The sequence below is a fragment of the Bos indicus genome, chromosome 9, assembly GCF_029378745.1.
Source record: "Bos indicus isolate NIAB-ARS_2022 breed Sahiwal x Tharparkar chromosome 9, NIAB-ARS_B.indTharparkar_mat_pri_1.0, whole genome shotgun sequence".
Classification (NCBI taxonomy): Eukaryota; Metazoa; Chordata; class Mammalia; order Artiodactyla; family Bovidae; genus Bos; species Bos indicus.
Genome location: NC_091768.1, coordinates 36301418 through 36325804, shown reverse-complemented (window position 1 = coordinate 36325804; position 24387 = coordinate 36301418). Strand labels below are relative to the sequence as shown.

At 38.8% G+C, this 24387-nt stretch overlaps 1 long non-coding RNA gene across 2 annotated transcripts in view; it reads left to right on the top strand.

Moving 5' to 3' along the window:
- The window catches only part of LOC139184904 (uncharacterized), a 168350-nt gene that overhangs the window by 18666 nt on the left and 125297 nt on the right, over window positions 1-24387 (top strand). For both annotated transcript variants that reach the window (XR_011568425.1, XR_011568426.1), the window contains exon 2: window positions 1804-1868. This is a non-coding gene — a long non-coding RNA (uncharacterized lncRNA). The remainder of the gene's footprint in view (window positions 1-1803; window positions 1869-24387) is intronic.

Below are 24387 nucleotides of genomic sequence, written 5' to 3'. Positions count from 1 at the left end.
AAATATTTTAGTTATCCAGAAGTCATTTATCTAGCCTCTTTACTATGCATAATCTAGCTAAGAACAAAGAAGTAAGAGAAAACACATTTGCAAATCTAGATAGATAGTGCCAAGACCACACAGTAACCTTCATGGAATTTACTCATGGAAAACTACCCAGGCTCCGGAAGCATAGCACCACTTTCTCTTGTCTTAACTATGCCAGACTTCGCTACTCCAGCCCACTGGTCAGCTACTACTGTGCTATCAGGGTCAAGCAGTCAGCTTGAGTAACATTTGTCATTCTTTCCTTATGTTGTTATTAAGAATACTTTATTCGTATTGCTAAATAAGTCTGACAAGCATGGTTAGTATTTTCTATGCTGATTGCAAACCAGAATAGCAAAATCAGGTAGGAGAAGGCAGTTGCCAAAGGAGCGACAGGTAACTTTGAGGTTGGGAAAGAAACCTTGTGAAGCCCAAGAATTTCATCTCATAGTGAAAAGCAGGTGGTCCATTCCATGTCAGAGTGAGTATATGTCGTTTGGCAGGAAGTGGCTGGTCTTTGGCATAAGACAAGTCCAGGTGCAAGTTATAGCTCTTCTGCTGGTAGCTATGTGATCCCGGGCAGGTATTTGTTTTATCTCAGTCTTGGTGTTTTCGTTTCTAAAATAGAAATACTAATATTACCTTCTTATTCAATTATTATGAAGGTTAAATATGTAAGAAACAACAGGTTTGAGGGACTTATACTTTTCCTCCCTTTGCTATCAGAGATGAATATATTCTTGGGTTATCACTGAATTTTATAACTTCAGATGCTGCTTACCAAACTCAGGCTACTTTGTAGATTGTATAACCCCTAATGTTAGGTACTGGGAAATGGAGTTACATGAAAAACAGTCCATGCCATCAAGGAACTGAGAGTTATCTGGGGTGAAAGACAGTAAAACACAAGTTAAATGGTGAATAAAGTGACCAAACACAAAGGTACACCAATAGAATCAGGAACAAGTAATTGTTGTTCAGTCCCTGAGTTGTGTCTGATTCTTTGCAATCCCATGGGCTGCAGCATGCCAGGCTTCCCTGTCCTTCACTATCTCCTGGAGTTTGCTCAAACCCGTGTCCATTGAGTCCATGATGCCATCTAACCACCTCATCCTCTGTCACTCGCTTCTCCTCCTGCCCTCAATCCTTCCCAGCATCAAGGTCTTTTCCAGTGAGTCAGCTCTTCACATCAGGTGGCTAAAGTATTGGAGCTTCAGCTTCAACATCAGTCTCTCTAATGAATATTCAGAGTTGATTTTCTTTAGGATTGACTGGTTTGATCTCCTTGCTTTCTGAGGGACTTTCAAGAGTCTTCTCCAGCATTACAGTTCAAAAACAAGTAATTGAGGCAGTACTAATGGCAGCATGGGGTGGATGATAATGATTTACTAGGGGGAAGCATCATATATATAGTGATGATAGTCCTGAATCATTAAGGGAACAGAAATTGTGTTTAATAAACTATGTTTAAAGAAACAGGATATGAGTAATATTGTTTTGAAATTTTTCCATTTAAAATGATTAGAGCTAAAAAAATTAATTTCCATGGTTTAGTTTGGTAGAAAACTCATTAATTTCTAGAAGAACATGTTATCCTTTGGTCTGTTAAATAAATGAGGCATTGCTAGAATGGCAGATGAGAAAGGCAAAAGAGAGGAAAAAGGTAATGGAGAGAAGAGTGAGAAAGGAGCAGAAATATCATGCTGTCAGAGCTACTTCCTGAGTATCAGTCTTTTCTAAGTACATTCTTCTTGATGTTTCATTTCTTCTTCACAGATGAACTTCGTCCAGTTTGCGAAACAAGTATTGTTCCTTGCTTGACAGATGATGAAGCTGAAAACGTAAGAAATTATTTCTTGTTCTAATTCACATATTGAGTAAGTCACACATCTAGAAAGTGGAAGAATTCACATTCTCCGCTTGAGGCACAAAAAATGTAAAGAAGGTTACCCACATAAAAATGTATGGTTCTAAAGAATTTTATTATAAAGATAAACTTTTAAAGCCAGGAAGCAAATATCCAGGAATTGATATAGGCATAAAAATACTCTACGTAGAAAATAAATACTGAGCATGATGGCTTCACTACTTCACCTCTTCTTTCTCTTTTCTGTCCTTCTTCCCCTCCTCCTTTTTCCAAACAGATGGAGGCAAGTGTGAGAAATACAAAAAAGAAGGGAATAGAGGGAAAAACAGAAAACAGAAATCGATGAAGAGAAGGCAGAAGGGAACAGAGGAGATTAGTGTGGGGGAAGTCTTAGTCATGAACATATAATATGCCTCTGGTAGATTTAAAATTTAGAAAAAAAACATGTTAAAGATTTTGTTTTAAAGTTTGTCCTGAAAAAAATCAAGATCAGAGAAGGAATAAATCTGTCAAAGAGTTTAGATGATGTTTTTTCTGCAGTGAAATGAGTAGGCTGTTTAGACAGAACCGAAAGCTTTCTCTGTGGTCCCGGAGCGGGCCTCTCTGGCTTCAGCTCTGTGGTCTGACACTGTCTATTACTCAAGGGCATGGACTGGCTAAGCATACCTCCTCCCCACCAAGTGGCTGTAAATACAACCCAGGGCCACTGCTGCTGCAGGGAGGTGAAAAGAGATGAAGTGTTGATCATGTTCCTTAGGCATTTTCAGGACACAGATCTGCATCTGCAGAGCATAGTGATCAAGAGGTGGGCTTGATTCCAACACCAGTGTCATCCTTATTATTTTAACCTCTTGGAACACCACTTTCTTCTCTGCTGGGGCATAACCATAGAAGGCATCTTGCAGGTGATTGTGGATGTTAGAGGCGGTAGTTCATGTGAAGTACTTAATACAGGGATTGTCTGTAGAAACATCGCAGTAAATATTAGCCTTTTGTAGCAAGCTGTCTTTCTCCCTCTCAAAAATTAACATTGTTTTTCTTGTGTTAAGTTTTAGTGAGTTCTCCAACCTATAATTATCATTTTTTAAAAAATGAAAAATAGGCCTGAATTAAAACTGCGATTCATCATTTCGTACGGTTCAGCACAGAAATTTGCCTCCTAAATATAAGTGACAAAAAACTGGTGGTGTTTGAAATACCTGTTTAAAAATCTTAAGTGGCTAGGGCACTTCCTGGCTTCTTCTATTAGCGTGGTATGGATTATTCCATGAATCAAGGACTGTAAATTTGTATCATTTACATCTTCAGTTCTTTAAACAGTTTCCACAAAATTAAAAATAACATAATTTTGAAAATTTATGTTTATTATAATTTTTGTATGTAGTCCCATAAATGTGAACACTTTAAACCTCATTCATTGAGAATAATGAGGGAAAATAGTGAGAAATCTGGCCTCAGAAAATATTTGGGAAGACATGGAGTTGTAGTAATCTTAAGGAAAGTTAATATTTTAGGATAAGATATAAGTGGTTATTAATAAGTAATAACACTGTTTATAAAAACTATACTTCACAAAAGTCCTTGATTGTTTCATACTGCATTGTAAGTATAAGATACTTTGGTAACATAATAAACTTAATGAGAAGAACCAAAAATAAATGACTTAAAAAAAAAAACCCTAGATTTTTCTAAGTTACAAACAAGATTCTAAGAAATTCTTTGAAGAAAAAATAGTATTTCTTAATATTAATTACCTGTAATTTGGTTGGTTAGCTATAAAAATGAGATTAGTAAAGTGTGAATTAATGGGGTTTTATTACATGATACATGTTAAAGCAACATACTCATAAAATAAACAATCTAATTATCTTTTCTTATATCATAGCTTTCAAACACCTAGGGCTTTGATCTCATTTATCTTTAGTTGTTCATGGACAGAATTCTATCAAGGGAATGCCAGGAGTGTAAAGTTGTTAACTCTTTCCACTGAAGCTGGAAGTCAAAAAATGTCTTGTGTAAGTCCTGATTTCCTAGCATAATTTAAGAGCCTCAGGCTGCCTAATTTCAAACCCTGCTTCCCCTTTATAGGCTCTGTGACAGTTGGGAATTTACTTTAGTGAATTTGTGAGACAAACATGGTTATGAAATTTATCTCATAGGGTTAATGAAAGATGAACATTTAACAGTGCTTGGTATACCATGAACCGTCATACATTACACTGTCACTATGGCTTACCCAGTGCAAGTTGGCCCACCCTTAACCTCATAGCAACAAGTTAATCAAGTTCTAATTTAGCTGATTAATTCAAATGCACTTATACTTTGCCACAACATTTAGTAGTTTGTGTATATCTCACCCAGGAGGTGATTTTTAAAAAGTTGTTCTTTGTATAAATGCATTGTAAAAATGCATTTTAAAAACTCCTTAGAAAAAAACCATCTACTAAGATTCAGGTACTGTAGGGTTAGGATTTCACTTCAGAGATTTTTCTGAGGATAGAACAAGCACTGGATGCCTTTCACTTTTTGTTCTTCGTTTATGACAGCTGAAATATCACAGGAGAGCTCTTGAATCTGCCCCTCTCTTTGCCAGCCATCCCCCTGCCCACTGGTTCAAGCCCCAAAGCCTTGGTTTCTCCTTGGTTCCTCTCCTTGACCTTATATCCCATTTCCACTCTATCACAAGAACTATAGACATTGCTTGGAGAAGGCAATGGCACCCCACTCCAGCACTCTTGCCTGGAAAATCCCATGGACAGAGGAGCCTGGTGGGCTGCAGTCCATGGGGTCACGAGGGTTGGACACGACTGAGCGACTTCACTTTCACTTTTCACTTTTATGCAATGGAGAAGGAAATGGCAACCCACTCCAGTGTTCTTGCCTGGAGAATCCCAGGGACGGGGGAGCCTAGTGGGCTGCTGTCTATGGGGTTGCACAGAGTCGGACACGACTGAAGCGACTTAGCAGCAGCAGCATAAACATTGCTTCTAAAACGTGTCTTAGCTCCGTTTGTTTCTCTGCAGGATTATCGTTGTCTCCCAGTCTACCTCTACCTCTTGGCTGAACTATTGCAGTAGCTTCCTAAATGGTGTGCTTGCTTTCTACTCTTTTACTCATAAAATTCATTCTATACTGACAGCCCAAGCTGATCTTGGGAATCACCCATCCATCCTTGATATTATTGTTTAAAATCCATTTTCCATTGAGATCCCAGGCTGATCCTGGTAAAACATGTATCTAACCATGATACTTCTCTTATTAAGCCTTCCAGAGGCTTTTCAGCATCCTTAGAATCAAATCTGGAATACAAAGCTTGACTCTGGAATACAAAGCATTGTATGCTCTAACCAGTCCCTGCCTTTCTGACCTCTTGCCCTACCCTTTCTTCATCATCCACTGTGCCTCAGACACATGTTTCTTGAATGTGCCAAGCTTGACATCTTAGAACATTTTTGCTAGCTGTGACCTGGCCAAGAATGCCCTTACTTCCAAACTTCTCATGACTGACTCCTTCTTGCCTTTCAGATTTCAGGCTAAATGTCACTTTTTGGGAGATGGTCTCTTCTCCCATCCTACTGAAAGCCTCTGCCCAGTCACTCTCATTCAGTTACTGCTCACTTGTCTATGCATATTTTCAGCTTTGTTCCCACTAAAACATAAGCTTCAGCAGACAAGGGGCAACTCTTCCTTCAATTCTTAAGTACCACCCAGTGTAATTCCACGTCACACCCAGGAGAGTGTAAGAACATGACTTCCTCATAAGGAAAGCGGTATAACTAACTACTTCTTTCAGGACTACATTACATAACCATTGTTTCTACACTACCATGTGTTTTTATCTCCCTTCTTTCAATTTTCTTTTTCTTGCCTCATATTGATATCTTCAGCAAAATTATCTCATTCATTCACATAAACAACCTGGTCAAGTATCATTTCCTCCTTGTGTTTTAAGCGAGAAACCTGAGGCTCAAAGAGGCCATACCACACGAGTGACTTGCTGGCGATGTGAACCCAGGCCAGGTATTTCCAAAGATGGAGGATTTTTTCCTTGCCTGCAGAGAGTGTCCCAATCGTTATAGGGTCTCATGTTTCCCATAGTGAACTGACCAGATGGTTCCCAAACGTGGCTGCCCTATGTCATTTGGGAATTTCTCCTTAGACTTGCAGAATAAGAATCTGGGTTAGAGTTTAAGAATCTGTGTTTTTGAGGAGCTCTCCAGATTTAGGTAGCCACTGAGTTAGATTAAAAAGAATAGGTTGGGGAATGTTAAATACATGTTATTCCGAGAAGGCCTTTTAAATATCAGCTGAGATTAGTTTATCTGATAAGGTTAGCTGGGTCTGAGACATGAAAAGATGGGGATTGGAAATCTTCAAACCCTTGCTTGGTGAGGAGGGATAGCATGTGCTATTTGTTAGGAAAAGAGCCACAAAGCATGAGATGGGGTCTGGTCTTGGGTGTGGAGGGTAACCTAAGGAAAGTACTGGGTATGCTGCTGCTGCTAAGTCGCCTCAGTCCGACTCTGTGCGACCCCAGAGACGGCAGCCCACCAGGCTCCCCCGTCCCTGGGATTCTCCAGGCAAGAACACTGGAGTGGGTTGCCATTTCCTTCTCCAATGCATGAAAGTGAAAAGTGAAAGTTAAGTCGCTCAGTCATATCTGACTCTTAGCGACCCCATGGACTGCAGCCTACCAGGCTCCTCCATCCATGGGATTTTCCAGGCAAGAGTACTGGAGTGGGGTGCCATTGCCTTCTTCAAGTACTGGGTATAGAAGAACCTATTTTCAGTGGTTTAAGGCCCTCCGATAAAACCCAGTTAGATAATTGAGCTTGTCAACTGTCCAAGTTTCTTTTGCATATGTCATTCAACATGTTTTTGAGCCTTTAAAAATATATTCAAAATAAAGTGGCCAAGAAGGGCATTTTATAAGAGTATTAGGTTATGTAGGTCATCAGAAATAGCTTTATAAGTTTCTCCATGTTACTCCCCAAACACTGAGATGTTTGTTTTCATGATCTAATCATAATATAATGAAAGGAAACAACACATTTGAAATGCTTTTCCTATTGGATAACATGTAGTTTTGTCGAATCTATATATGTTAGTAAAATGCTCCTCACCACATGTCTTGTTAGCATTGAGTCCTATCTGATAGAAGAGATAAATGGCCTCCTGAGGCTTAGAAACCATGGAAAGTCACATCTGGAAGCTTTCACCTGGCTGACCTATTCGTGGAAAAGGTCAATTTAGTGCAGAAGGGCATTTAAATAACCAGTTCTGTTGGAGACAATTGAGCAGATGTCAGGGGAGAAACGGGTTCATCCTCTCACACCCTTCCACTCGCTGAGCCCATGGCTTTAACTGGTCTCAGGTGGCCTTGGCCCACAGCAGCTTGAAGCAGGGTTTCGGTTCCTGGCCAGAGATTGAGGTCGCGCCAAGGCAGTAAGCACTGAATCCTATCTACTGGATGAGTGCGCCAGTGACAAGGCCCTGGCCCTTTAGGTTTTCAGAAAAGAATTCCCACAAAGATGGAAAGTAGTGAAACAAGTAGAGTATTTCTTAGAAGGAAAAAGAATACTCTATGTGTGGGTAGACATGCCGGTGGACTCGGAGATCGAGTCGTGCCCTCATGGTAGTCTGAATTACTTCCGGGTTTCCTTTGACCAATCATTTTGGTTTGCCTGGTTCTGAGACCGTATTTGGTATATCTTAGGAACCTCCCCGCTGAAGGCAATGGCACCCAACTCCAGTACTCTTGCCTGGAAAATCCCATGGACAGAGGAGCCTGGTGGGCTGCAGTCCATGGAGTTGCACAGAGTCGGACATGACTGAAGCAACTTAGCAGCAGCAGCAGGAACCTCCCACGTGTGCATGTGTATCTCTTACCCTAGTTGGATGCCAGTGAAGAGGACTATGGGTAGATGGATATTACTCCCCTTTTCACTTACAAGGAACTTTTTAGTTAGGAAGGTCTCCTTGACTTTGAGAAGGAGGACTATGTGGTCTTTTATCTCTCATCTAGCCAGGGCTTAGCCTCTCCAATTATCCTGCTGTTACGGAATTTCTGTCCATAGGAGATGCACTCCATCTGCTCATCCCAGAGCCCATCCATCTCCTGCTCATAACCAAAGGACCACAATTCTGCCTTTGGTAACATTATTAGGAGGCTACTTTTATCTCCTTTTATTACTAGTACATATTAGAAATTCAAGTATTCCTGTATTTCCTATATTAATGCAGTATCCAAATAAAGACTGAGAGCATTTCATTTTATTACAACTTGAAGTAGTATTTTAAGAGTGGTTTTTAGGGCTTCCCAGGTGGCTCAGACGGTAAAGTATCTGCCTGCAATGTGGGAGGCCCAAGTTCAATCCCTGGGTCAAGAAGATCGTCTGGAGAAGGGAATGGCAACCCACTCCAGTATCCTTGCTTGAAGCATCCCATGAACAGAGGAGCCTGTCGGGCTACTGTCCATGGGATCCCAAAGAGTTGGACACGATTTAGTGGCTGACACTTTCACTTTCACTTTATTGTCTGTACAAATGTTCCAATATTGTCTTTTATAGCTCAGTTAGCTTTATTTGTTGAACTTACTTCAACATTTGGTTGTCGTGAAAAAAAAAAAAAACCTTTTTGTACTCTTCCCAAATTTGAGTCAGAGACATTTCCAGGAAATCCATCCGAAAGGAGAGGCACATTAGGGTCAGGTTATAAGGGATACAATTTTTATCTCAGTACTGTAAGGCTCCAAAAGTATCTACAATATACTTTTCTAAAATATAAGAAGTAAGGTGTGGTCTTTTATAATATTTGGAAGTTTCAAAATGCCTATTCTGGGTGAAAGACTTGTTGGACTAGACTGAAATGCTGTTTTTTTAGCTATACCAAGAAAGACTCCACTCACAGTTAGTTTCTAACCTTTAATGCCCAGTGAAATATATACGCTGGACCTGTTTTAGTGACTGCTGTCTAGCTCATCAAATGTAGATGTTGATAACGTCTGAAAAATATGCTTAGCTGTTAAAAAAAAAACTCCTTAAAAAAGCTTACTACTTTATCTTTTAGCTTTCCTGTTTCTCTGTTCAATTTTATTAATTTATTAAATTTTTAAAGAAACTTTTTTTTTCCAGCCCTGCCTCATGGCTTGTAGCATCTTAGTTCCCAGCATGTGTGTGTGTGTGTTGGTCACTCAGTCATGTCTGACTCTTTGCTACCCCATGGGCATATAGCCCACCAGGCTTCTCTGTCCTGGGGTGGGTTGCCATTCCCTTCTCCAGGAGATCTTCCCGACCCAGGGATCAAACTCTGGTCTCCTGCATTGCAGTCAGATTCTTTACCATCTGAGGCCCTGGGAAGCCCCTTATATCCAACCAGGGATCAAACCTGGCCCCTACTAGTAGAAGTGCTGAGTACTAACCACTGAACCACCAAGGAACTGCCTCTATTCAATTTGAAATGGCCTAATAAGAAAGGCAGTATTTACTCAGATAATGCAGATTTGCCCTCTGGTGTTTCTGGACCCCAGATCCTTTGTCACTGATGAAACAAATTACTAGCTTACCTGATGAAGGCTGAGCTTTCACATCACCTCATCCTGAAGAGACAAATTCATACTGAAATAATTTCCCTTTCATTGCAAACAAAACATCAGTATCCCCAAAATAGTATACACTTTCAAAAGAGAAAAGTTGGGAATCTTTGAGACTATTATGTATACTTATTTTATATTTAACTAAGGTGCTTAAGACTAGAGATCTCTTCAAGAAAATTAGAGATACCAAGGGAACATTTCATGCAAAGATGGGCTCAATAGAGGACAGAAATGGTATGGACCTAACAGAAGCAGAAGATATTAAGAAGAGGTGGCAGGAATACACAGAAGAACTGTACAAAAAAGATCTTTATGACCCAGATAATCATGATGGTGTGATCAGTCACCTGGAGCCAGACATCCTGGAATGTGAAGTCAAGTGGGCCTTACAAAGTATCACTACGAACAAAGGTAGTGGAGGTGATGGCATTCCAGTTGAGCTATTTCAAATCCTGAAAGATGATGCTGTGAAAGTGCTGCACCGTATATGCTAGCAAATTTGGAAAACTCAGCAGTGGCCATAGGACTGGAAAAGGTCAGTTTTCATTCCAATCCCAAAGAAAGGCAATGCCAAAGAATGCTCAAACTACTGCACAATTGCACTCATCTCAAATGCTACTAAAGTAATGCTCAAAATTCTCCAAGCCAGGCTTCAGCAATATGTGAACCGTGAACTTCCAGATGTTCAAGCTGGTTTTAGAAAAGGCAGAGGAACCAGAGATCAAATTGCTAACATCTGCTGGATCATGGAAAAAGCAAGAGAGTTCCAGAAAAACATCTATTTCTGCTTTATTGACTATGCCAAAGACTTTGACTGTGTGGATCACAGTAAACTGTGGAAAATTCTGAAAGAGATGGGAATACCAGACCACCTGACCTGCCTCTTGAGAAACCTATATGCAGGTCAGGAAGCAACAGTTAGAACTGGACATGGAACAACAGACTGGTTCCAAATAGAAAAAGGAGTATGTCAAGGCTGTATATTATCACCCTGCTTATTTAACTTATATGCAGAATACATCATGAGAAACGCTGGGCTGGAAGAAGCACAAGCTGGAATCAAGATTGCCAGGAGAAATATCAATAACCTCAGATATGCAGATGATACCACCCTTATGGCAGAAAGTGAAGAGGAACTAAAAAGCCTCTTGATGAAAGTGAAAGAGGAGAGTGAAAAAGTTGGCTTAAAGCTCAACATTCAGAAAACGAAGATCATGGCATCTGGTCCCATCACTTCATGGGAAATAGATGGGGAAACAATGGAAACAGTGTCAGAGTTTATTTTGGGGAGCTCCAAACTCACTGCAGATGGTGATTGCAGCCTTGAAATTAAAAGACGCTTACTCCTTGGAAGAAAAGTTATGACCAACCTAGATAGTATATTCAAAAGCAGAGACATTACTTTGCCAACAAAGGTCCGTCTAGTCAAGGCTATGGTTTTTCCTGTGGTCATGTATGGATGTGAGAATTGGACTATAAAGAAAGCTGAGCGCTGAAGAATTGATGCTTTAGAACTGTGATGTTGGAGAAGACTCTTGAGAGTCCCTTGGACTGCAAGGAGGTCCAACCAGTCCATCCTAAAGGAGATCAGTCCCGGGTGTTCATTGGAAGGACTGATGCTGAGGCTGAAACTCCAATCCTTTGACCACCTCATGCAAAGAGTTGACTCATTGGAAAAGACCCTGATGCTGGGAGGGATTGGGGGCAGGAGGAGAAGGGGACAACAGAGGATGAGATGGCTGGATGGCATCACCGATTCATGGACATGAGTTTGGGTGAACTCTGGGAGTTGGTGATGGACAGGGAGGCCTGGCATGCTGTGATTCATGGGGTGGCAATGAGTTGGACACGACTGAGCAACTGAACTGAACTGAAGTAAAAGTGCTTTTTAAAAGGATTCAAATATATACTTAGGTTTTTAATAAAGGTTTATGTGGAGCTTTAATATTTAGTTTAACATGTTTAAGTTTTAATGACTCATGTCAAAACAAAATTACCCATTAGCCAAATGCAAACAAGTTTGACGTGGAGATGAGTCAGATCAGGGCCATCTGGGCTCCAGACTGCAAAGTGCTGTTAAGTATTCCAGCATTTATGCATGCCTTTTCCTCACAGGGCCCCTCTCTCAGCATTCAGACCATCAGGCTGAAGGGGAGTCACACTAGAAATATGGAGAACACTGCATTCCTGTTCATTTGTCATGGCCGAATTGGCATAACAAATGGTGACAAATAAGATTTTTTCATCCACACAAAAGTTGCCATCACATTTTCAATGGCTTTTACTAGAGTGTCAAGAATACCAAGTTTAATTACACAAAAGCTGGTGGAGGCATGGATTGTGAATCTAATTCAGGGAATAGAAGAGAGACTGCTGAGCATCAACTTTTATGCCTGCATAGGAAGTTAGAACCAACATAAATGTATGCATGGAACAAGATATTAGAGATTACAGAAATTATAAGGAAATTTATTTCTTAAGGTTAGTACTGTGTTTATCTGGAAAACTTGATAGATTGAAAGAAAAACAACTACTAAACATTATTCCATCACTGAAACTCTAAATACATGTGAAATGTGAATGTTGCAAGATGTCTTTAACCTAATTTTAAGAAGTGCTTATGCTTTGATCATGCTATTTAATAGAGTGTCATTAGCTAAAAAGAGAAGAGCCCATTATAGCATTGTCTGCTGGGTAGTAAAATCCTTATGTATAGAATCAACTTGATAAAATGTGGCCCCAAAATGTAATTATTATCACTAGACAACCATTTAGAGTTACTTGATATCTATTATATATCAATAAATCTAAATGGAGGTGGATCAGAAGCACATAAAAGATTTTCCTTTGCAGCCCACATTTAATATATTTTCCTTATCTTGCTTGATTGATTATAACATAATTCTCTTTATAGTTTCACCACCGGGAAATAAAAAACCTTAACATTGATAATATAAAATGAGCCATATTGTCAAGTGTTTTGGTACTGAGAAAACACAATTTGTTGTGTCTAAATATTAATGGTGTGCATGTGTGCTAAGTTGTTTCAAGAAGAATAATGGAGTGGGTTGCCATGCCCTCCTCCAGGGGATCTTTCTGACCCAGGGATTGTCTCCTGCTTTGGCAGGCAGGTTCTTTACCACTAGCGCCACCTGGGAAGCCCATTTAATTAATGGCGTGCCTAACTACATATTGATATTTTTTCTTATATACCTATGAAATTAAGGTTTTCTAAATAACTATAACATTTAGAATTATGTTCACCAATGCCTTATCTCAAGTTTTTAAGGATATAAGAATGTAATGACTATATGGGAGATCTAAATAATGATAAAAGCAATTTGCTACCACAAAAATCACCTTAACTACCAACTGGATGAATGTGTAAACTGAACATTAGAGAAATATGCCAAGAAATCCCAAAATCTAATATTCTGATGTTCACTGTACTTTGCAGTTGTTGAGTAGTGCTGAAGCAGGAGGGAAGCCATAATACCTCCCACCTGCCCAGAGGTTTAGATGATCCTTTATGTGTTAATTTATTGGGAAACTGCATGGAATAGACTACTTTCCCTTCTGAACATCCCTTGTAATTTCATTAAAGATCAAAAACAAAATTGTGTTCTTACTCTCTGCTTATTGAAATGCAAATACCATCTTTAGGTTCTAGATAAATACTATACATCATATTTTAGGTGCATTTTGGATTACCTATTGATAGTTGTAAGTATTTGCTATGTAAAATATATTTAAATATAAATATAAACTTGTTTAACACTTGCTATGTATCAGGCACTGTGTAGAAGCTAGGAATGGAAAGAGGCACACATAGGACTGAATTTTTGGATGCATGAAAATATATACTATGTGCTTAAGGGGTTTACAGTATTATTGGGGAAGACAAGAAAACAATTGGAAATATGATTATGTATAAGCAACTCGGCACATTGTTTGGAATAGACTATAAGAGGAAGTAAACATAAAAGTAGAGGGCGGTGTGTGGTGTAACACTAGAGGAAGCAGTGGTGGGGTCAATGATGACTCTAGTCCTAAAGAGGTGGCTCTTCTGAAATCAATATATGCCTGAATGTGCAACTTTAATATGCGTGGGCTTGTGTCATCATAATATGAACAAAGAGTCAAATAAATGCTAAGAGTTTGAACTCTATTGAAAATCAACTCTGTAATTATCCTTTAATTTTTATTTTTACAGATCTGGGGTGAGAGAAACCTTCCCCCAACTATATCTTTCCTTGCTTTTCCCCCAGGAATGCATCTAATACTTCTTTCTACATCTAGCTTAAACATTTCAGGTTGGGTCAATTTCTCAAAATTCAGAAAAATCTTGGATTTTGGAAGGAACGAGTAGTAGTAATATCATATATAAAAAGTCTTAAAAGGTAATTTTATGGTGAACTGAGAAATTTAGTTTTAAGAAATTTTGATTTCATCATAGATATTTATTATTTTATGTATGTGTGTTTGTGAAGTGCCATTCCAAAGCCATGATCTCACACACCTCAAGGCAGTGGCTAGAGAAAGGAAAAATTAATATTCTAGAAAAGGAAGGTAATGACTGCTGCTGCTGCTGCTGCTGCTAAGTCGCTTCAGTCGTGTCCGACTCTGTGCGACCCCATAGATGGCAGCCCACTAGGCTCCTCCATCCCTGGGATTCTCCAGGCGAGAACACTGGAGTGGGTTGCCATTTCTTTCTCCAATGCATGAAAGTGAAAAGTCAAAGTGAAGTCGCTTAGTCGTGTCCGACTCTTAGTGACCCCATGGACTGCAGCCTACCAGGCTCCTCCATCCATGGGATTTTCCAGGCAAGAGTACTGGAGTGGGGAAGGTAATGACTAGTGATCACTAAAGAAGCAACTCACTTCCTGAGGAAAATACAGTTGTTTTAATTAGATTGGAATGATACAACTCTGAATATACTTTCTTTCACGTCATTACAATTGTGGCAATAACATTTAGATTTTTAATATAAAGTCTTATATTCCCATAGAAACTTTCTTCAACTCCTACATGATTCAATTAATTTTTTTAACCTAAAATTAAATGTCCTCATTTTTTCTCATGGACATATACACTCTTGGCCTCAAGTTGGTAAGTTATTTGCTTTAATATTCATGATTCAGCAGGGTATTTTATGGCTCGCAAGAGTTGCAGCTTAAGTGCATATCTTCTGTACATACGGAGGTCAGAAATAATTTGCTTCATGATATAGGAATTAAAATCAATACTCTTACTTCCTTAAGAAAACAAACATAACATAATGTAAATGAGAAATGGGTAAATTATTAATAGATGGGCTTATCTAAAATATAATTCAAGCTAAGCAAGGTCAACCCAGAGAACTGAGCTTTAACACTGCAAGTTACAGGAAGCATAAGGAGGATAGATATATCATCACAGGTTTGTCTTTAGAAATTTGCTTTCATCTAGGGTTTTTAAGCCATATTACAAACACACTGTTGCCTGCCCTTGTGAATAAGTCTGTGGTATGAAGATGCTCAGCTTGAGGATGAGAAAATGGAGAGCAGAGAAGTCTTGCCAGACCTGGAAGTCTTGCAAATGGTACTTAAGGGGACTCCCAGGATTCTCATTAGCACTTAACTAGCTGGAGAAGCGGAGAAGGTGATGGCACCCCACTCCAGTACTCTTGCCTGGAAAATCCCATGGATGAAGGAGCCTGGTGGGCTGTAGTCCATGGGGTCGCAAAGTCGGGCATGACTGAGCGACTTCACTTTCACATTTCATTTTCATGCATTGGAGAAGGAAATGGCAACTCACTCCAGTGTTCTTGCCTGGAGAATCCCAGGGACAGGGGAGCCTGGTGGGCTGCCATCTATGGGGTCGCACGGAGTCAGACACGACTCAAGCAACTTAGCAGCAGCAGCAGCTGTCAAGCTAGGGGAGGTCCCACTGGTTGCTGTTGTCAGGATTGTTCTGGCTTCCTGATGTTCACTTCCAATGCCTTTCTATTTTCTCTCTGCTCAGAACTGAGGCAAATCCTATACTCCAGAATAATCCCCTCCTTTCTCTCTCTGCTTGATATATTTCCACCTATTGAAGACATGGTGAGTCCAAGGAAAGGGCATTTTCTTCTTTATTGTTAGAGAACAGAATTTATCAGCTGCCATCTTTTGGATCCTGCTCTAGCTTATGATTTCTACACAGGGTCTGGGTTTTGTTTCTATTCCCGAAGTCAAGAAGGGGTATTTTCACGTGTCTGGAAAAGTATTCCTTCTAGAATGAGGAAGGCCACATGAGAACCTGAACCCTTTGAAAGATGGACAGATATAGAGCTCGTAAACAGCAAAGTCAGACTCATTTTTTGCTTCCGGGTTTCTTACCTTCTGTTCCATATAATTTACTTACATTTGTAAGATCCTTTCCCCTACCTTCAGGCATTGCTTCCATAGCAATTCATTTATTTATTTATTGACACAAAATCTGCACTTGAACTTTCATGTCAATATTGGGGATGATAGATATACACAAAGCAATTCCTTATCTTAAAGCCCTTATAGTTTAATTTGTTACATTATACAAATATAATTATACAAATTATACAAATGAAATTTAATAAATCAAAGTGAAATAGTGTATAATGAACATGTGTTCAAAGTACTATGGAAGCACAGAAGAGGGTATGATTATTGCTAACTGGTGGGAATCAATGTTGTATGCAGAATTTTGTCAATGGAGAGATTACCAGTGTTGCTGCCTTTTTAACCTTCCTGTTATACTTTAATGCTGAGATGATTTTCTTAGTAGACAAACAGGCAGTTCTTAAGATGGAAATAAGGATGTTCTGCCTGAGTTAAGTATATGGTCCCCGAGATCCCTATTTGCTTTCAGTTGGATGTAATACTTTCCAAAAAGCCTCTACTGGTTGACCAATGAAGATAAGGTTAAAGCAAATTAACAGAATAAAATTGGAAGCTCTGTGGGTCTGGTTACTGAGAATAGGATCATAGATTTTTCATCTTTTATATTCAGCCCCTACCATGGAAGATGGTTGTTGAATTTATATTATGTATTTTATATATATATGTATATTCTTCATTCTTATGAAAAATACTTCATAAATATGATGTTATTTGCAATAGTATCCTTCAAACAGGCTTTCAGAAGGCATTTCATTGCTCTTGGATCATTACAAATCAAATAGATATCTAGCAGAGACCTCACAGCCTCACCTACAGACCAGAGTCAGTTGAAGTTCAGGATAGTCATTTGAACTTAGGACATTAGTATGTATCTGAGAAAAAGGACTAAAATACCACAAAAAGGAAAGCCTTGTTCAAAGACTTCATGTGGGCACAAAAGGTGGGAGATTATTTATCATAATGACTTATTCAACCACAAGGGAAAACATGAGTTAGAATGACATTATTTTCATCACATTTTTCCCCTGAGGAATTCAAGAAACTGCCCCTGTCTTATGTAATGGGCGGCAATTCTCTTCACACTATTTTGCTTTGATCTTAACCCTGGCAGATAGTAGTAATAAAAAAATTCCCAAAGATGACCAACTTATTCTCTTCTCAAAAATTATCCTCCCCCAGATCCTGTGAACTCAGGAATACTCAAAGACCAGCTTATTTGATCTTACCCCTGTGGTTATCTGTTCATTTCTCATCAGGCTAATCTCCTTATTCCACTCCCTCAAAACTCCATCTCCCCAGCTGTGAACACTCTCCCGGTCCGACCATTTTTGCTGTAGGAACAGTTCTTTCCTTCCTCATATTTAAGCACATATTTCAACTTTTGATTACTTCCTCAACCTGAGAGGTGAAAAATTGAAATGCAACACGAAACATCGGGTGGGATGGAAAGGGGCATCACTCCTGCTCTGCTTCTTTCACCAAATGACGGTAAGTGCTTTAAGGACCGTTTTACTTCCCAGGCTTCAGTTTCCTCATGCATCAGTATCAAAGGGGAAACTAAATAGTATACAATATGTAAGACATATTCTGGTATGAACAACAATATGATTACACAAATGTTGATCAAGAAGAGTAGTATCAAGTTCTAACATGTCATGTAAAAGCAGCTACTAAGTCAAGAAGGAGTTGGCCTTCTCATAGCTGTACCTGTCACTCATATACTTCTGTATTTATGTAGACACATATGTTTAATACCATATATTTATTGTGTGCATGTATTTAAATGTGGCTACTTTTCTAAAATATTGATAAAAGCATGCTATTAGTGTATTTGACATTATTGTTCTAGTGTCTTAGATTATAGTCTCTGTCATAAATGGAAGAGCAGTGGAACAGTCAGGAGACTTACATTCTAGACTCTGCACTTGTTGAATTTCATGGTTTTGAGCATGTCACACAGACTCATTGGGCCTCAAATGATTCCTTTTGAGTCTATAATTTTATGATGGTTATATTAATGAAGCAGGAAAGATGATGTTGTGGGGTAACTTATTAAACCCTAAATCTTATGGCTTAAACAATAAAAGTTTGTCACACATGTAAAGCCTGATTACAAGTTGAAGAGACTTAACAATGACTGTCTTCCAAGTGGTGTCTCAGCCTAAACCAGGGTGCTTGAATTTTGTGTATACTTCACATAAGAACCCTTCTTCTCCATGGCAGGGGCCAGTCTCAGGCTACATTGCTTCTGCTCACATTTCACTAGCCAGGAGAGGAATCATGGTCTTACCTAACAGCAAGGTAGCTGCTCAATATGTAGGTATCACTATATCCTTTAAAGACAAAAATGGAATTCTTTGGATGCTCGACATTGTCTGCTGTGGTGTTAAATCAGAATACAGCAGGGAATCATCCAGTCGAATTGTCTTTCTTTTTCCATCTGTAACATCATGGCATTTAGAACATATTTGTCTTTCAGTGTCTTCTGATGGAGCTGGAGATTTTTCCTCTTTTCTGAATGATCCTCAATGTTGTAGGGTAGTTCTAAGACTTCTCTTGGGTTTTTAACATATTGGGAAGTTCCAAATTCTCAAACCCTTATCACTCAAGTTTAATGGTGAGAAATCTGTTCTCTCTCCATTGAGTGATTTGTTAGTGGGAAAAAAATGACTGGAATTTACATGTCACATGTGTCAAAACATAGATGCTCTTAGAATACCCTTTAGAATAAGACTATAAATGGAAAATGAGAGAAAAAGCTAAAGAAGATATCTTTCCTAACAATAGCTTTCTTATTGATTTAGAAGGCTTTGGTGTCGTGTGTATTTTTTTTTTTTTTTAAGACAGGAAGAATGAGTCTTGGAAAAGAGAGAAGAAAATCATTATGAAAAATCAGCCCAGGCATAGAAGTCAACTCAGACAGAGCTTGGGAGTGCTGCTAAATATGAGGTGTCAGCTTTTTAGTTTGCTCTTTCTCTTCATCAGAGTAAGGAGAGTTTTGTCTTGATTGCATGGCTTCCACAGAGGGGCCTGGGTGGTTTATACAGTATAGTAGATGATGACAGATAACACTCTTAGTTCAAGGCCTTAGGGATGGCAATGTGCGTAGAAGGATTTTTCCAGGGAGATTTGCTTCTGCCCACTAATTGTGGTCATATATTTTACGGCTTTGGGAATACTATGGCCACTAGTATAAGTCCCAGTGCTCCAAGAAGCAGTGTTTGTGTCTGATTCAGCAGAAGCTGTTGCTGTATTTCTGAAACTTCTGTTGATAAAAATCATGCATGTCATTAATTTTCACTTCCAATCCTATATTTTCTTGCCACATCCTACATAATTTGTTTACAGTTGCTACTATTGATGATAGATACCTTTTGAAACACTCTCTAATTTTTCAACCCTACTTTTTTATGTTATCCTTTTATCTAGCTACAACTCTTCCTCAGTAGCACCAGTAAACACCTTCTCTGTCAACTCTTTATTTTTTTTTTCTGTAATATTTTTATTTATTTTTTAATTTTTATTTTATTTTTAACTTTACATAATTGTATTAGTTTTGCCAAATATCAAAATGAATCCATCACAGGTATATATGCCTGAACCCTCCTCCCTCCTCCCTCCCCATACCATCCCTCTGGGTCGTCCCAGTGCACTAGCCCCAAGCATCCAGCATCGTGCATCGAACCTGGACTGGCATCTCGTTTCATACACGACATTTCACGTGTTTCAATTCCATTCTCCCAAATCTTCCCACCCTCTCCCTCTACCACAGATTCCATAAGACTGTTCCATACATCAGCGTCACTTTTGCTGTCTCGTACACAGGGTTATTGTTAGCATCTTTCTAAATTCCATATATATGCGTTAGTATACTGTATTGGTGTTTTTCCTTCTGGCTTACTTCACTCTGTATAATAGGCTCCAGTTTCATCCACCTCATTAGAACTGATTCAAATGTATTCTTTTTAATGGCTGAGTAATACTCCATTGTGTATATGTACCACAGCTTGCTTATCCATTCATCTGCTGATGGACATCTAGGTTGCTTCCATGTCCTGGCTATTATAAACAGTGCTGCGATGAACATTGGGGTACATGTGTCTCTTTCCCTTCTGGTTTCCTCAGTGTGTATGCCCAGCAGTGGGATTGCTGGATCATAAGGCAGTTCTATTTCCAGTTTTTTAAGGAATCTCCACACTGTTCTCCATAGTGGCTGTACTAGTTTGCATCCCCACCAACAGTGTAAGAGGGTTCCCTTTCCTCCACACCCTCTCCAACATTTATTATTTGTAGACTTTTGGATCGCAGCCATTCTGACTGGTGTGAAATGGTACCTCATAGTGGTCTTGATTTGCATTTCTCTGATAATGAGTGATGTTGAGCATCTTATAAAAGCAAAAATAAACAAATGGGACCTAATTAACCTTAAAAGCTTCTGCACATCAAAGGAAACTATCAGCAAGGTGAAAAGACAGCCTTCAGAATGGGAGAAAATAATAGCAAATGAAGCAACTGACAAACAACTAATCTCAAAAATATAAAAGCAACTCCTACAGCTCAACTCCAGAAAAATAAATGACCCAATCAAAAAATGGGCCAAAGAACTAAATAGACATTTCTCCACAGAAGACATACAGATGGCTAACAAACACATGAAAAGATGCTCTGTCAACTCTTTAAATGTTAACATTGTTTGGGACTTTTGTCTTTGGTGCTCCTTGCTTCTCCTTCAACATGTTTTCTTTAGGGGCTCTTGTCCACTTCAGTGGTATTCAGCCACCATCAAAAACCTTTAAAATGACAAACTGGATCAATTCAACCATCCACATTCTCTGTGCCTACACCAGAGCTACAATCATTGGAGAAAATTAGAGAAAGAAGCAGTTGGTGCTACACTGTTTGTGGTCTCCAGACTGATCCAGGCCATCAACACTGCCTGGTTATTTTTTAATTTTCTATAGACACTGCCCTTTATTAATCTCTGTAAGAACAATTTTAAATCTTCTACACTTATTGGCAGATGACCCCACATCTTATTTCACAGTTTTGAAATTGAAACCATCAGCCATACTAGGTATCAAGAAGGAGAGGCTGGTGCATTGTATTAAATGTTGCACAGAGGTCAAAGAAGATAAGTACTCAACTGTGGATTTAGAAATAAGGCCATCATTGTTTACTTCTGTTAAGACTTTCAACAGAGGAGTTGGGGAAAATTACACTGTTTCAGTGATCAAAACCAACAGGGATCATGGAAGGGATCAAGGTGTTTCTCAAAACCTTTTAACAAAAGTGTTACTATAAAAGGGAGGAATGAGATAGGGTAATAATAGTTGAATGGTCATTTTATAGTGGGATCAAGAGAGTGATTTTAAGAGATTAAAGAAAATCATCATCTTTTAATCCTAATGGGAAAGGGCCCATTAAAAGCAAGAGTTTAATAACAATCCCGTTGCTCTAGAAATCTTTTCCTGCTCATCTATCCATGTGTTATTAGAGAAATAGGAAGGATGATGCTCACATCTCTGGTTTAAGTGACTCATTGAATAGTTGTGCCTTTCAGTCGGTGTTGTGCCTCAGTCAGTGCTTCTCAATCTGTGGTGAAGGATCATTTTTTTTTTTAAATTCCCATCCATTGCGTATTTTTGTAAATACAGTAAAAATGAATTACTAGAAGCATGCTCATGTAGTTAGATGTTGCAACTTTGACAAACTGCTATGAAATTTTTCAAACCCTCGCTCTCAGTTTTTGTACTTATTTCATGGACCAGTTCAGATAATCCCCAGACCATCACTGGTCCGTGGTTCATGCTCTCGGTAGCACTGATCTAGAGAGTTTATAGGGATTAGCAATGTGAAGGATGGTGATACATTTCATTTTGGACATGGCAAAGCTGAATCCCTTGTTAGGCATCTAAACAGAGATTTCCAAAAGGTAACTGGGTGGAGTACATGATATATGCTTCAGAGAAAAGTTAAGGAACTCATAGAATAACATGGAGTCTATTCATTGTAGAATGGAAAACTAACATATGGCATATCTGTATCATGGCAAACTATTAAAGAATGAAGAATGAGAATATGAGTGTCCCAATACCAAGAGCTCCAACTGGGACAGTCAGTGCCCCATCTCTCCCAGGCCATGTGGGCCTCCCTCCCTGCCTCTATCTGTGTCCCTTGTCCCCACCTCCCTGGAACCCAGCTTAAACCTCCCCTTTCCCACCACACAAATGGGCCCCAGGGAGGGATGGCTGGCCCAGCCCACTTCTGATATTTCACTTGTGAAATTTCTCTAAGCTGAGATACCAGCCCGCTGTCCTGCTGCTTCATGCCCATCTCATCAACTACATACAAAAGGGACGTGAAATAATTGATAGCAAATAACACCGCCCCCTCAAAAGGAAAAGAGCTCCAAGATAGGTTATTAAGGCAAGACAAATAAAGTAGGCTATGATATGACAAAATCATGTTTGTATGTCATACATATATTTATAAGATACACTGAAAACTTCTTGAATAATATGCAACTGTTAACAGTAGTTACTTTTAGGGAGGAAGCTAGAGTTCTTGGGGTGTATAACACATTAGATCCATATGTTATTTTTCAAAGTTAACTTCCATATTATTCTTTTACAGGTTTTTTTGCAGTTATGTATTATTTAGGTAATTACAGCATGAATCAAAGTTCTTATATATAATGCCATATACTGCCTTAAAAATAAATAGAAATATAAAAGTAATCAGTAGCTTGCTACAGTTTAGTTTTGTAGTAATTGTGTAATTAAGGAAAGCAATAGCAGAGTAGGTAGGAGCTCTTTAGTACCACATATTCACCGAGAAGGAAATGGCAACCCACTGCAGTATTCTTGCCTAGAGAATTCCATGGACAGAGAGGACTGCAGTCCATACAGTCTACTCTGCTCACAAAGAGTCGGACATGACTGAGCGCCTAACACAACACACACACACACACACAGTCAACAGTGTCAAGCCCAGCTCTGCCACTGACATGCTGTGTGGTCCTGGATAAGCTTCTGAACTCCCAGCCTCAGTTTCCTCAGTGTTAGAATGGAGATAGTAGTTGCATGTACCTTGTGTTATTATTGTGATGATTTATTGTAACTTTATTATTTTAATTATTTATTGAGCTATTTTGTCACATGACAATGCAAGTAGTATGTTTGGCTCAGAGCTTGGCAAATATGCAAATTTGTAAGTATTATTTATATCTGTCTCAAGCATTTTATTGTTAGACTCTTCATATATGCAGAATTACACAAAATATGAAATCAGAAAGGTCTCACCACCTTTTTCTCTCCACTATGGATTAATATTATAGTAGCAAAATGCCAGAATTAGAACATTTTTGCTTCCATTTTATTTATTTGTGTATGTATGCAGTGCCTCTGTGGAGTACATGATAGTCAGGTCTTGAGACAGAACACAGAACTGGGAGCCAAAGTTTCAGATTCTGAGTCTGTTATTACTAGGTGTGTGGTTTTGGGCAGATAATCTGTCTGAAGCTCAATGTCCTTACCTATAAAATGGGGCTGATGCACTGTCCCTCTTTGCACTGTTGTAATGATTGATGGATATGATATCAATATATGGAAAGACTCTTGTAGAACATATGCTCTATAAATATTACTTCTAATTCCCTTCTCTGAAAAAAAGTGAGGATATAGAAAAATGAGCATTTGAAAATCTTACTCTTTATAAGTCTTCATGATTAAATGGAAACAACATCCCAAATATACTTACAAATTATTTTTCAAAACTCTGGAAGCTTCTTCCAGAGTTTCCATGTCATATAACCGATTAGGCAAATATTTCTATCCCATCCCCTCAACTTATTCAATTCAAGATACCCTGAAATATTTTATTCCTGACCTCTTCTATTGAGAAAAGAAAGAACTTGACAGAAAGAGGGAGTTTTAGAAGTTCTTCCTGAATGATAATGGGAGAAATATATGGTGTGTGGAGAGGTGGGGCGAGTCCCACATAATGAATCATATGTAGAAAGCACAACAGAGAATTCAGTACCAAGCTTCTAAAACCTCAGTAGTACTTGCTGTAAGTGATATTTTTGTGGCCTTTTCTTTGCACAGATATTTGTCATTCTGTAGTTGATTTAGAAAGAGATTCATGGAAAGTCATAATTATTTAAAGAAGGGAACAGGCAAAGTGTTCTTTTGCCATGTCTATAAATCTTTCCCTATGCTTTGCTGAGAACTCTGCTCTGGCTGTCTGCTTTAAGCATGTAACAGGAGTATATCATAATGTCAGGAGTTGTCAGACCCTCAGAACTCTCCATAATGTGAGATCACAAGCAGAGACGATTTCATTGTAATATTTCTGACTACAAAGTATAAATACCATTCAGCTGGCACACTGATATCATATCAGGGAGTTTTTTTTTTTTTTTCTTTTTTCCTGTTCTTATCCTTTAAGTTTGTCAAGGTGTTTAAATCTGTAAAGTTAGATAAAGCTAGAATAAGAAAATT